This window comes from Rhipicephalus microplus, chromosome 6, assembly GCF_043290135.1.
Source record: "Rhipicephalus microplus isolate Deutch F79 chromosome 6, USDA_Rmic, whole genome shotgun sequence".
Lineage (NCBI taxonomy): Eukaryota > Metazoa > Arthropoda > Arachnida > Ixodida > Ixodidae > Rhipicephalus > Rhipicephalus microplus.
Window position 1 is genome coordinate 5,752,423 of NC_134705.1, and position 15,767 is coordinate 5,768,189.

The window sequence follows — 15,767 nt, forward strand, 5'->3', positions numbered from 1 at the left end:
TATACTTGTTCGTTTCTCTTTTACCTTGGCATGTGTATGTTTACATCACAAGGATAATCTCTTGCCAGACAATTGTTTGTCAAACGCTTGATTATGCTGCTTTCTTTCTTACATCCTGATAACTAATTTCTGGGAGAGGCGGATGACCGTCGACACGGCAAACCACGCCGCTAACTCTCTGCCACATTTCAAATGTTTTTGGGTGATTATGCCTCTTTGATCAGTCTAAAAAGAATGCGAGCGAGTTTCTGAAGTTGCCAGGACTCTAAATTCACCCCGGTGGGTCAACATTTGTGCATTTTATCCGGGATTTTGTGTTCCTGTCACATTTGCGGCAAGCTAGGCCTCGCCCCAAGTGGAGTGGGCTTAGCTCGGCAAGGCGTATACTCGTCCTTTGCGCCAGGGGGAGATGCGAATGGCGTTTACTACTGACGAAATGGAGAGCTCGGCGGAGGATCTACAAGCAACGCCGGGTGCTTCATCTATATCAGATGAATAAGAGATCGCAGCTTACGAAAACGCGGGTTTTACTGCGGACAACACGGGTTGGAAAGTGGTGAGCAGCCGGAAAACGAAGAAGAGGGAACGCGCCGAAACAACTGCGCCACTTATGCATCAAGAAAACCATCCAAGCAGCGGACAGGTGACCTCCTCTCGGCCGCCTCCTAACATCATGAATCGTGTGATCAGGGCCTCACGCATGCCGTCCTTACCGAAAGACAACATCAAGGTAATGTTTTGCCTGAAGGGTGGCTTAAGCATACAAAAGGTCGGACCTATCTTGGTGAGTAAAGCCGTCGTAAAATCAGCACATCTTCATTCAGTTTAGACCACGGAGGACATTATTTGTCCCAACATTATGCAGAATATTATGTGTATCAGCCGGGCCAAGTTCAATGACACCAACACGCATGTCAGAATAGTAGTGAACGCCTGTGTTTATTGCCGTCAGTCTTTTATAGCGAAACGAGAGAAAGGGGTAGGCGTTTAGTAAATAGTAAAGAAAGGCACTTGTAAAGCAACCAAGATAGCTGGCTTGCACTCTTGGGCCTGATACATCTTGTGGGGGTGCTGACACCCCCTGTAAAGTTGTTTGTGTCGTGTGGCACACATGTCTCGCCCCAAGGCCGCTTTTCAGGTGACGACCGCCGGGTGATGGGCGGCATTGATTACCACTGTCATTATCATCATCATGGTTGTGACAGTGGTAGCGCCGCTGGTGACCGCTGGCGGAAAGCAAGCCTTGGGGCGGGCGAGAGTTGAGCGAGTCTCTTCTGCGCGGGGCGGTTGCTGCGAACGGTTGTCTCTCGCGGTGGGTCTGCCGTGGACAGCACCGCGGGTCGCCTGCGGTAGGCCCACGTGAGGAGGGGAGCGCTGGCGACGCTGTCTTTTGTGTGCTCTGTTGTTATGTTGTTTGAGTGTTTGGTAATTTTGTGTAATGATGACTTAGCGTGTTGATATCGATTGATGTACCGATTCGGTGGACGATATTGTGGTTGTAAATTAGTTAAATAAATGTGTGTATGCTGTTCTTTGGTTGGTAGCGACCGGGTCTGCTGTGTTTGTTCACTCCAAGAGCGTGGCATGGCACTCGCTCGCCATATCCAGACCCCACAATCTTCCCCTTCAACGTCGTTGACTTAGTTGCTGAAAGCTTTGATCGTATCCCAGACGTTCTGGACAACGTGTTTGATGCTGCAACCTTCGCTGCATTATAACTGGCTGCAATGATTGTTGTGGACAACTTGGCACTACTGTGGACGAGCCGGACGTGGGAGATTCTACAGAGGCAGGTGTCTGCTCTTCGTTGTCATCTTCCTCGTTGGAGGTGTCTTCAAAAGGCTCACTCGTTGCCAAGAGGTGCCGCCGATTGGGGTGCAGGATATTCCGGTTTTCTGTTCGCACATGGAGGGATCGAGGCCCCACTGATCCAAGAACCTTGGCTTTTCTCATCCATGTCTCCCCACCCATGCAAACAGTGTCGTTGCTTTTGAGGCCGGGAAGTACACGTCTGTTGTGGTTGCTCTGCCGGTGCTTTCTCACTCGCGTGAGAACAAGGGGTCCGAAGTCCGGTATGGGGGTCCGCAGGCGTCTTCCTTGCAGTAGCTTTGCTGGCGATGGCCCATCCTCCAATGGACTTGTTCTATAATCAGGACGTCAAGCCAAAAGTTCTCATTCGCCGCTTTCGTCTTTTTTAATATGCGCTTACTTATCTGTACACCTTTCTCGGCAAAGGCCGTTTGACTGAGGGTACTCTGGACTGGATGTGATCTGCTTGAAATCGAATTGCTGAGCGAATAGCCTGAACTCGCAACTGGTGAACTGGGGTCTATTGTATGTGCATACTTCAATTGGTATACTATAACGGAAAAATATAGTTGCTAATCTTTCTATGATGGAACTGGCTGTGGTGCTGGGTAATAATTCAACTTTGGGATGTTCGACATTGAGTCATAGACACAGAGATAATGCTGGCCACCATACTGAAACAAGTCAACGCCCACGCGATACCACGCTTGAGTCGGTGTTGGATGCATGATTAGTTGTTCTGGCGGCTGCTTATAAACATAAGTCTCGTATACTGAACAATGCGAACTAGTCTTTTTATATCAGAATTTAGATTGGGCCAGTATACCAACTGTCTTGTTCTGGCCTTGCATTTTCCTATGCGGAGATGCTCTGCATGAACACGCTTCAATATGTCCAATTGCATGGTACTTGGCACCACGACCTTCATTCTTTTTAAAGAGACTCCTTTGACCATCGAGAGTTTGGAAGCAGCCGCCTTCAGCGGACCTTCCACAGCGCACCCATTTGCAAGCTCGTGAAGTACCTGCGGAAAGTAAACGTCACGTTCCATCTCACTTGCAAGCCTTGAAATAGTTTTTTCACTCACGAGTGTCCATACTACTGCGACTCCATGAACTTCGACCTCACTTGTGGGAGGTGCAGCACCGTCTTCAGAAGCAGGTGCCCGGGAAAGTATGTCGGCCACAACCATCTAATTGCCGGAAACAAAAATCAAGGTGTAATAATATTTCAATAACCGCAAAAAGATACGCTGTATTCTAGGCGGCATGTCAGCAATAGCCTTCTTTGATATGTCAAGCAGTGGGCGACGGTCGCTCTCAAGAATGAAAGGATGTCCATATACAAAGTGATGAAAACTTCTCGCACCCTAAAACCAAAGCCAGAGATTCTTTTTCTATCTGTGAATAATGTTGTTCGGTTTCGTTAAGAGCTCTTGAAGCGTAAGCCACAGGTCTCCAGGCGCTCCCGTGGCATTGCATCAGCACTGAACCAACACCGTACTGCGAGGCATCCGCCGTTATTTTCGTTTCTTATCCTGTTGCTAGAAGTGGCGACTCGCTTAGCTTCCTGCATATAGCCTGCCATTCACTCTAATAGTCAGTTTCCAGTCAAAAACAACATCATGCTTCAACAGCGAACGCAAAGTAGAAGTGAGCTGGGATAGTGAAGGCACATATTTGCAAAAGTAGTTGACGCCGAAGAGCCTCTGTACCGCTTGTTTGTCACGTGGTGCCAGCATTTTCAGCAGAGCTTCGACCAAAGCAGGGTCAGGGCGTATGCCTCTGCTGCTGATGATGTCACCAAGAAAAAAACTTCAACGGCGAACCAGTATCTTGACGCGTTGAATGTCAGTCCTGCTTTTGCTGCCGCTAGTAGCGCAACTTTTAGCCTCTCATTGTGTTCTTTCTGGTTAGCCCCCCAAATGAGCACGTTGTCAACATATACACGCACGCCACGTGAACCATTAAATCTCTCGTTGAGTGCTTTTTTCAAAAACTTTGCTTGCCGATGAAATGCCAAAAGGCAGTCGAAGAAACCGATAATGGCCAAAGGGAGTTGCGAAGGTGCATATTTTGGAAGACTGCTCATCCAGTGGTATTCGATAGAACGCGGCGTTAGCGTCAAGCCGAGAAAACATCTTCGCTCCTGCTAGCTCTGCTTCTATGTCTTCTCGGCGCGGCATCTGATAATGTTCTCTCTTAAGGCATTCATTAGTTTTTCTCGGGTCCATGCATAACCGCAATCTGTTGTCCTTTCTAAGCACGATGACAAGTGGGCTTACCCAATCTGTCGGGCTGCTGAATTTTTGTATGATGCTTTCCACTTTCATTCGCTGTAGTTCAGCGCGCAGAGGTTCTCACAGCGCCAAAGGCACTCGTCTGGCTGGCTGAATGACGGGCACGGCACCCTCGCGAAGAGTAATCCTGTACTCGCGCTCTACATGGCCTGTTCCTTGAAAAAGCTGGGGAAATTGATCAATGATCGTGAAAGGATTGTTTTATTTATTTATTTATTTTATTTTATTTATTTACCATATACTGCGAACCATTTAAGGTCCAAGCAGGAAAGGTACAGCAAGTTCAAAGGTAAAATAAAAGTACAACAAAGTTACAACAAAATTGATACTGGTATACACGAAATGTAAGAAAAACATAGCAATCACCATCAAATTATACTCGTTTCCAGAGGGCTGAGTACACCCACTGCAACACAATCCATAAGCAAAGCACCAGACTCTTAGGAACACAACAAATTGTTAAATCAAACAAGTATTGTGAAAGCCAGGAAACACAAGGCGCATTTCATGGTGAAAAGGAAAGAAGAGTAGAGTTTCGGGGCAACAAATTCCACTCACAGCATCAACGTCCACAGCATCAACGTTCCCTTTGATCAGCCCCAGGTTCTCCGCAGCTTTCAGACCCAGGAGGACGCTGTGGTCTTTCCTAATCACGAAGTCTGTGTAGACGATCCGGTTCCCGATGGTCACGTGTGACGAAAATGGGCCAAGCTATTTGATGACGCCACCGTTATAGGATAGTAGAACCGCGTTGCTTGCTTTTACTGGATAGGCTTGAATTTTTCGGAAAAGTGACAGCGGCATCAAGTTTGCTTGGGACCCTGTGTCGATCTTGAGACCCTGTGTTGATCTTGAGGTTGATGTCCTTGCCTGCAATATTTGCTTTCATGATCCAGTCCCGGTCACTGCTGATGTTTCCGATGGTGACATCCGAAACATCGCAGTCGTCGCTTTGGTATGGCGGCTTCCTCTCCTCCTTTACCTTGAAGATGGCTCCGCTTGACTGGCAGCATGACGCAAAATGGTTACACCCCTTGCACAAGTAGAAAGTTTTTTCGTAGGCTGGATAGTGCCGTGTGGCATGAGATCGGCTGCAGCGGGAACGTTTTAAGTTTCGACTCGACGATGCTGCAAGGACTGTGGGGTCTGGATATGGCGAGCGAGCACCACGCCACACTCATGGAGTGAACGGACACAGCAGACGTGGTCGGTACAAACCAACAACATACATTTATTTAACTAATTTACAACGAAGACATCGTCCGCTGAATGATACATAACTCGGTATGTAATACGCTAAGTCATCATTACACAAAATTACCAAACACTCAAACAACACAACACATGAGCACACAAAAGGCGGCGTCGCCAACGCTTCACTCACCACGTGGGCCTACCGCAGGCGGCCCGCGGTGCCGTCTACAGCAGACCCACTGCGAGAGACAACCGTTTGCGGCGACCACCACGCGCAGAAGAGCCTCACTCAACTCTCGCCCGCCACCAAGGCCTGCCTTCTGCCAGGGGTCACTGCCGGTGCTACCACTCTACCAACAATACTGGTACTCAGCGCGAACACAACACCATCTATCGTCCGGCAATTGTCACCCCTGAAGTACGGCTTCTGTGCGAGACAGTACCGGCCCCGCAACATCAATGTTGTCGTTGGCACGACAAACCGTCTCTAGCGCCGACACGTCTTCCAGTTGCGACCAGCACTCACAAGGGCGCCGGACTGCAGGCAGTTGCGCAGGTCCCAGGCGTCTCCATTGCCCGACCTCACGACCGCATTCCTAGCCAGCGATGCTGATGATGTGCAGAAGACAGCCAGCCGTGGGTGACATCCCTCCCGCTGAATATATTCCAAACTCTCAAAACAATGGAGCAGGGCCTAGGAAAGGAAGCTTTGGGCTTTTCGCCCACCTGGTACGATGGTCAATACAGCTAGCTAATACATCGGCGGCGGCCGAGACGCCCATCAAAATTAAAACAAAAATCACCTTTTGCTTACTCGTGCCTCACAAGATAAAAAAAAGTGAGGGAAGCAGAGCGCAACACCTCAACGCCACGATCTACCTAGTTGTGCCACTTGCGACAGGCGGCTGCGCAGATCCTTAGACCTAATGAGTCGCTCGACAACAACCGAAATCCACCCAGCACCCAGCCTAGGTGCAGCAGAGGCAGCCGCGAGGAGACATCCACGCTGTGAGGTGGCCCTATCGCTCGCCGCACACAGCAGCTTACCGAGCGATCAACGTCAACCGCCCCGGCGTCGAGTCGCAGTACAAGTCCTGAGCCCAAAGAGCCCAAACATATAGAAGAAGCTATTTACAGAAAATTCGACCACTCACAAGGCTTCCGTACTCACTCATTTCGGGCCTGGCCTGCAAACCACGTGCTCTAGGCCTTGCTCACCCCAGGATGCAGACTGCATGGCTCTTGTCCTAATTCAACAACTGTTTTGAAAACTAACACAACAAGAAAAACACTTGCGAACAGAAAAAAAAAATGAAAACTCAACCTGCCAACAAGTTCAAGCGCGTCACAAAACCAATCTCCTCACTTCTCAACAGAGCACACCGCCGACGCTAGCAAAAAGTCCCGCTAGGCCTACTCTACCCCGGTGCTAACAAAAGCTTGTACCAAACCACAAAAACTGTCGTCCGATACTCCAAAAGCCCCACGTTGGGCGCCAGTGTGGGGTCTCGATATGGCGAGCGAGCATCACGCCACGCTCTTGGAGTGAACGGTCACAGTAGACATGGTTGGTACAAACCAAACAACAACACATTTATTTAACTACTTTTGAAAGACGATATCGTCCGCCATCAATCGTTATTACATCAATCGTTATTAACGCGCCAAGTCATCATTACATAAAATTACTAAACACTCAAACAACACATGAGCACACAAAAGGTGGCGTCGCCATACACTTCAAAACATGACAGACACAATAACACACCCAAGGTGCCGTCGCCAATGCTTGACATACCACATGGGCCCCCCCGGCGCGCAGGCCCGGGGTGCCACACGACGAGCACCCAAGCTAGAGACAAACGTTCGCGGCAACCGCCACGCGCAGTAGGAACTCGCGCAACTCTCGCCTGCCACCAAGGCCTGCCTTCCGCCAGGGGTCACCACCGGCGCTACCACTCTACTAACAGTACTGGTACTCAGGGCAAACGCAACGCCATCTATCGTTTGGCGATAGTGACCTCCGAAATACGGCCTCTGTGCGAGACTCCTGCGCCATGTGGCGCAAACCACTTTACAGGGGGTGTCAGCACCCCCACAGGACGTGAAGGTCTCTGTCAGTCTTCTGCCACAGCGAGTTCTCACGGGCTGATGTTTCCACTGCCTTGCATAAAGCCACGGTTTTGTCCAGCGTAAGGTTCTTGTCCCTGAGCAGCTTCTCCCGAAGCTTCGGCGACTTTGTACCAAACACAATTTGGTCGCGCATCATTTCGTCTATCATCGTTCCATAGTAAAACTGCGCCTGCTTCTTCAGCGCAAATAGGAACTGTTCGAAGGGTCCAGCTTCGCTCTGTGATCCAGTGAATTGTGTTCTCTTGCTCGACGCAGTAGTTGTCGAGCTTAGCAACTACCGTGCCATAGTCCTGCTTGTCTTCGCCTTCATCGAACGTAAGGTTGTTGTACATTTCAAGCGCTTCGTCACCAGCCACACTGAAGAAAAGAGACGTTTTTGCTGCCTGTGACCTTGGTTCTTCAGTGCATTCTGTGGCTGCCAAAGAGAAATCAAATTTTTGCTGGAAGAGCTTCTACGTTCTTCCCCTGTGGGTCAAGAGGCCCAGAGGCTCCGGTGGTTTGACGTACTCTATTTTGCGGTGGTTTTGAAAGCTGTGGTGTAGGTACCTATTTGTTACGGTGCTTCCTTCATCGTCGAGCAGGCAAGGCTCTGGTTCCGCACTTCTGACACTATTTATCAGCCGGGCCACATTCAGTGACACCAACACTCATGTCAGGATAGTAGTGAACACGTGTGTTTATTGCCGTCAGTATTTTATAGCGAAACCAGGGAAAGGGGTAGGGGTTTAGTAGATAGTAAAGAAAGGCACGTGTAGTGCAACCAAGATAGCTGGCTTGCGCGCTTGAGCCTGATACGATACACTATGGTGGCAAGCACGTCGTTTAGAGAAAATGCAGATAAGTACGTGAGCATAGTGGCTATTCAGATAGACTGAAAAATGCACGAAGTCAGCTCTTACGAAGCTGCCCTAAGCGACGCCTGCAAAGGGGTAATTCGACACATCGACATTTCTGACAACCATAAAACGATTGAAAGCAACATCATGAACTACCGAAATCTCTTGGCACTAGAGGAAAAAACAATTAAGAACTCACGATCAGTGATCATTGTGTTTGATGGACTTCGCGTCCCGCACTGCGTCAGATATGAACCCACTTTGGTACCCTGCTACTTATATCGCAGACATATGTGGGAAAATATAGGCCATCGTGGGGACGTTTGCGCTGACCCGGCTCCACCAAGTGCAGAGTCTGCGGAATTTCTAACCCAACATCATCTTTTGTGTGCGATCCGCAAAGCAAGCTGTGTGGTGGCTTGGGCATGACGGTGGACAAGGTGCACTCGAAACGCAATCTCGTCCCGTCTGTTGTGCGTGCACGGCGATAACAAGTGCGATTTGAGCAACAAGATCGGGCAGAGCTGAAGGAAGACAATCAACAGACAGAACGAGGCCGATCAACGTGGAAAACTTCGACACGGAGCCACTTCCGCTCTCGATCCTGGAGTCGCACACCTGCGAGGACATCGACCACAAGCAGGAGTCGCTTAGGATCACAGGTGCGTTTCATGAGAAAGAACAACGGAGGCGATGGCACGTGGGCAGATAATGTCAGAGGAGCACAACGACTACGCCGAAGGAAAACCCTGAAGCTTAAAGCTGCCAATACCAAACTAATGCACGAGTTATCCGAAGCACGTAAAGCAAACAGCAGTACGCCAACAAGCACTCCCGAACCACCAAGCGATATGGAAACTCCCTGAGCACTTGAGATTGCGAGACAAGGAGAACAACTCAAAGAATCCCCTGCTCCCAAGAATCGAGCTGTAATGCAACTGTGAATGGTCATGCGATCAGACGTGAAGTGCGCCATGGATGTCATAAACAAGAATATGAGACTAATGAACGAGAGCATGATGTGAATGAATGAGAAAATGGACATGTTTGACACGCGAGTTCAAAAAGTGGAAATGTATTTGAACAACACGGTAGTACCAGCCATGGAGAGGATGCAGTCAAAGCACATCGGCGTGCATGGCCCTCTGCAAGTTGCTCTCACTGCAAGTGAAGGGGGCTATGATGGTCAACATGGCAGTGACAAATAGGACACGAAATTTTTGTATCTGGCAATAGAACTGCAAGGGAATCGCTTCAAAAAAGGCGGTCCTCCTACAGATGGCAAAATCAGAAACCAAAAAACCACATGTAATGTTACTGCAAGAAACGCTCACAATAAAACTTACCCTTTCAAGTTATAAGACTGAAACCCACAGCAAGGCAGAGGCAAGCAAGGCAGAGGCGTCGCTATTCTGATTGGCAAGAAAATCCCGTACATTCGCCATGATATCCACCACATAGCCTGCTATCTAGAACACGTCACGATTGAGATTATACCTCACGACCGTGTAGGGAACAAGCAAAGCATCTTTCTTACTAATTTTGACAGCAGCCCTAAGGACACAAGACAAGGGTTCAGAAGCATGCTCGACAAGATCGCGAGCATCACAAAAGATAGTCGCCGAATTGTAGATGGCGATTTAAACACCCCACAACAGGCATGGGACTTCGCATATTTTTCTAGCAAAGGTGAGCGTCTCTACATGATCGTGTCTGATCTAGATCTCACTCTCATCACAGACCCGGGAACTCCAACTATGTGTGGTACTTCCACATGCCGCGACACTACACCGGACCTGATTTTCGTCCGTGGCATTGAGAAATGTGGCTGGTGAAACTCGTGCATAGACCTTGGCAGTGATGACTACATTCTCCGAATTGATTCAGAACTGCCAGGAAAGAGACAAAGGGAGTACAAGCTGATTGGGACAAATTTTGCAAAATATGGATGCAGTCATTGAACTCGTCAGGCGCAACCACAAAACACACGATAGCAAGCTGGACTGAACAGCTCAAAGCCGACATCGCAGCATCGGAACGAACAATTACTACGAACGTTAAGGTGGAGAGAATGGACAGCCGGCTAGCAAACCTTCTTGAAGCCAAGCACTCTATACTAGCCAGGTGGAAGGGTCAATGACTCAATCGAAGACTGCACTGTGAAAGAAGCTCGCCGAGCTCAACAAAACTGTTGAAGAATACTGCATGGTTTTTCCCGACAGCAGTGGGACGAAGTTTGCAACTCCCTCAATGGGCAAATATGAAAAGGTAGTCGATGGAGGCTCATAAAATATCTCCTCGACAAAACACCTCGACGAAAAACACCTCGACACTCCCAACCATTATACGATTATGAGAGATTTGTTTTAATAGAGGACTCCAGAAGTTTTGATCAGACTAGGTTCTTTGACGTGCACCTGAATCGAAGTACACTGGTCTCAAACATTTTCGCCTCCATCGAAAATGCAGCTGCTGATTATAGTGCTTAGAATATACTGGCTAGTGTGCCGTTCGCCAGCTCTTTTCAATGGAGGAGGGTGGCACTAATTTGGATGAATGCCCACGATGGCTGGCAAAGGCGTTGCCAAGCAGGTGGGTGCTGACCCTGTGTGTCGTTTGGATCGCAAAGTCGATTTGCCAGAGTCGCGTGGATTTCTGTGTTCGTGCTTTCAGTGTTGTTACTGGGTTGTTTGTTTAAGTCGTCAAATGGTGAGTGAGTGGTTGTCGTGTTTCTGTGTCTGTCACAATGGGGGAACTATGAGGTGAATGATAGAATGTCGAAGTCAAAGCGATTGAAGGAAAGGACCTGCTTTCTACCGTTCTGTTCGGCTGGTTATCATTCGAGGAAACGGCAATTATCATTCTTCACGGCCCCAGTAGATGAAACACGTCTTGCGGAATGGGACTGAAAGATAATGAGGGCGGATAAGAGACTGACACCAACTGCTGTGGTTTGTGAGAAACACTTTGATGAGTTTTATCGAAATCCCCCGGGATAAACTGCACCTCAAAGCTAAAGCGGTGCCCACGACATTCCCTGAATATTGTCACGAGGTTGTGATACACGCAGCACTTGAGAGGAAGCACGCAGGAGTCAGGGCGGTGTCAGGCGAACTGTTTATTGGGGGAACTTGTGCCCAGCAAAACAGGGCCAAACACAACTCACAGCAACAGCGGCGTGAACAGTCGTCGACCGACGGAAAAAAGAAGACCCCCAGTGGCGCACTGCGCCGGCTTTTTATACACGCGTCGTAACGCGTTCTAGAGTGGCATACAAGATAAACGCGGCCTGCGTTGCGCTTAACAGAAAGTGATAGCGTCTTCCTTCGTAAACCAAAAGAACCGCACGTGTCAGTCTTTTATACACGCGTCGTAACGCGTTCTAGAGTGGCATACAAGATAAACGCGGCCTGCGTTGCGCTTAACAGAAAGTGATAGCGGCTTTCTTCGTAAACCAAAAGAACCGCACGTGTCAATATCCTCAGCACCTTGTTCCAAAATAGTCAACAAAACGAGAAACAATTTTGCCTTCAGCATGTAGACGTTCCTGCAAAGGGCCGCCGCAGCGCCATGTCGATTGCCTCGGAAGTCATTTGTGCCATTAAAGAATCTTGTGGCGAGGATACTTCTTTTGTGCCTGAAGAGTGCGCCACACCCTGTAGATCAGAAACAGAAAGCATGCAAAACACTGAAGCTCGGTCAGCACCCACAATATTCCTGTCACATGGCAGAAAGTGCCAACTCTGTCAGCAGGAACAGTAGCATACGCGTACTGTGAAAGTGAAGCGAATAATTTCTTTATCCTGTTCATATAAAAAATGGTATACTTCGAAAAGCTTTTCCCCGAACGGCTATAATTTGTCGCAACAGTATATCTCGGAGGACGAGAGAAATCAAAGCAAATCTTCGCATGTAGTATGAGGCTGAAGCCCTCATCAAAGTTTCAGTGACAGCTTTTTGTGGTGGTTGTGGCTTAAAGGTAGTTTCATCGAAACACGACTCATTCATAGGCATTTCTTTTTCTGAAAAATACTTGTTGACAGTGCAGTCAGACAGAAAGCCTTGCATTTTTTGCCAGTACCAGAGGGTTCTGGTTCAAAATCAGACCTGCAAGAGAAAGAAAAATGCAAATAAAAGCGCAAGAAATGATGCCAAAAATGTTACCTGTAATATCTACTGATTCAACTTCTTCCTTCATGAAGTGAATTAGTTTAAAAAGCAAGGCACCGTCCGATTCACGGCCTATATCTCCGTGGGCGGGTTGTAACAAGCTGTTGAAAAACCAACCAACCCAAACAAACCAAACCGCCACAAGCCAGACCGACCGACCAGACCAGACCGACCCGACCCGGCCGAACGGATCGACCGACCGAACAGACCGACCGACCTACCGACCGGTTGACAAACAAACCAACCAACCGACCTGTTGACAAACAAATAAACCTGTGAAGAGGTTTATTAGTCGTTAAGGACAGCGGCGAGGCAGCGTGAAGAACCGTCCAGCAGAGACCGGCACAGCAGCGAACTGAAGCACGAGCCGAGAGAGCCGGGCGTTGGCGATGCTGTTCGCTGCAGGCACATCATCTTCACAATCACCCCCGCTGAAAGAGGAGCCATCCTGGTGACCAAAGAAGTTTCAGGCAAAGGTTCATAGTACAGTTTCAGGCGGGAAACATGGACGATGTCACGTGCACGCCGGCGCATGTCGCCCGATTAGGGAACTGGCTGAATTGTAAAATTAACTGGAGAAGTTTTCTCCAAAACGGTGTAAGGCCCCTGGTACCTGGGACAAGTTTTGAGGAGAGTCCCGGAGTTTGGTATGGAATGGCGAGCCACACAAGAGATCCTGTGGCATAGCTGGAATCTGGAAAAGCGGTGTTACGGTGTTCTTTCTAACGTTGCTGCTCATCCGATGTGAACGTACGGGTGAGCTGACGGCACTCTTCGGCTTGTCGAGCAGCATCGAAGATGGGTGGACACTCAGAGGCATCAGGACGGTAGGGAAGTAGAGTATCGATCGTATGGGAAGGCTCGCGTCAGTAAAGAAAAAAGAAAAGTGAAAATCCCGTGGTTGTTTGCATTGCAGTGTTATATGCGAATGTGACGTGCAGGAGAACACGGTCCCAGTTGCTATGATCAGATGCCACGTACATTGAGAGCATATCACCCTGCGTGCGGTTAAACCGTTCCGTTAGCCCGTTAGTCTGCGGGTGGCATGCTGTCCTTTTCCTATGAATGACGTGGCATTCCAAAAGCAGCATTTCGACGACCTCGGAGAGGAAAGTGCAGCCTCTGTCACTAAGGAAGGAGCTCTCGAGGTGCATCATGTTGAAGGATAAAGCGACGTAAAATGAAAGAGTCGACATCCTGAGCTGTAGCGCTAGGCAAAGCGGCTGTTCTGGCGTAGCGTGTCAGGTGGTCAACTGCCACTATAATCCACCAATTGCCATCTGGTGTCAATGGAAGGTGGCCGTAGAGGTCAACGCAGACGCGATCAAATGGCTCGGCAGGGCATAGAAGTGGCTGCAATGCGCCAGTTGCATGAGCGGTGTTGATTTGCAACGCTGGCAGTCAGGACAGCACTGCATGAATTTGCATACAAAATTGTACATGCCGCGCCAATAATAGCGATGGCGAAGGCGTTCATTTGTTTTGAACTCCCCGGCGTGGCCACATTGCGAATCGTCATGAAGAGAGGCTCATACTTGCGATCGTAAAGTGCGTGGAATGACCAGTGACCACCGACGGCCATCGGGAGCGTAGTTGCATCAATGAAGAAGTTGATCGAGGATGGCAAAAAGCGAAAGCTCGACGTCGGAGGGTTCGAGATACTGGAAAGTTGGGCGTGCCAGATATATATTCGAGAAGAGATACGATCCACGGGTCATGACGTTGTTCGGTGGCAATCGAGTCAAGATTTAGCGATGACAAGGTCAGGAGGCAAGTGTTTCCGCACGTCGGACCTGGTGGCAAAGGTGAGCAGGACAGGGCGTCAGCGTCAGAGTGTTTGCGTCCGCGGCGGTATACGACGCGAATGTCGTACTCCTGGATGCGGAGTGCCCATTGCGCAAGGCAGCCAGAAGGGTCTTTCAGCGCGGAGAGCCAGCAAAGTGCGTGGTGATCAGTTACTAGATCGAACAGGCGGCCGTATAAGTACGACCGAAACTTTCCAAGCGCCAAAACCAGAGACGAACACTCTTTCTGTCACCCTGTAATTAGTTTCGGCTTTCATCAGAGTGCGGCTAGCGTAGGCTACAACGTACTCTGAATAGCTGTTCTTTTGTTGAGTGAGGACAGCGCCTAGCCCAATGCCACTGGCGTCCGTGTGCACTTCAGTATGAGCCGTTGGGTCGAAGTGACGAAGAATAGGTGAGGAGGTGAGCAGACGGCGCAGAGTAGTGAAGGTAACGTCACATGCAGGAGACCAGGAGGAAACGTTCACGTCAATGCGAAGAAGCTGGGTTAATGGTGACATGATGGATGCGAAATTGGGAACAGAGCGCCAGAAATAAGAGCATAGGCCTAAAAACTGCGAAGTTCCTTTATGAATGTCGGCTTGGGAAATTCTGTGACTGCTAGAAGTTTTGCTGGGTCAGGTAATACACCGTGCTTTAACACGATGTGACCTAGGATGATGAGCTCGCCTGCAGCGAAGCGGCATTTTTTCAGGTTAAGCAGCAGACCAGCGTTGGTCAGACAAGTCGAAACGTGCTTGAGGCAAAGGAGGTGCATAAGAAGGTCATGGGAGAAAACCACGACATCGTCGATGTAACAGAGGTATATATTCCACTTGAAGCCACGTTGCGTATTATTCATAAGTCGTTCAAACATGGCAGGCGCGTTACAAAGCCCAAAAGACATGACGTTAAACTCGTATAATCCATCTGGTGTAATAAATGCAGTTTTTTTGGCGATCAGCTTCAACCATTGGGACTTGCCAGTAGCCAGACCGCAAATCTAGCGATGAGGAGAACTCCGCTCCGTGAAAGGTGTCAATGGTGTAATAAATGCGCGGCAAAGGATAGACGTCCTTGCGGGTTATCTTATTCAAACGACGATAGTTTACGCAAAATCGGATAGATCTGTCTTTCTTATGCGCTAAGACGACAGGAGACACCCAGGGACTGTGAGATGGTCGAATGACGTCTCGACGAAGCATATCTTCGACTTGATCGTTGATGACACGGCGCTCTTCAGTGGAAACACGGTATCGTCTTTGACCCAGTGGCTGGTGTAGGCCGGAGTCAACATGATGTTTGACTTGCGACGTGCAGCCCAGTTCAGGTTGCGACACATCGAAAGAACTCCGGAACTCATGCAGAAGATCCAGCAGGTCGGCATGTTCGGTGGGAGTGAGGATGTCTCGGCAATGGTGCTGGAAAATGTATCATTGGACAACTCCTCGAGTGCCGACAGTGCTTTCGGGTGGTCACAGTAGTCATCCGAGACATCAATCAAAGGCGAAGGGTCGAGGTCCTGCATGCGACCGAGACATT

General features: G+C 49.2%; 1 protein-coding gene across 13 annotated transcripts in view; it reads left to right on the top strand.

Moving 5' to 3' along the window:
- The window catches only part of LOC119167762 (glutaminyl-peptide cyclotransferase), an 823,023-nt gene that overhangs the window by 187,093 nt on the left and 620,163 nt on the right, over positions 1-15,767 (top strand). The window lies entirely within an intron of this gene.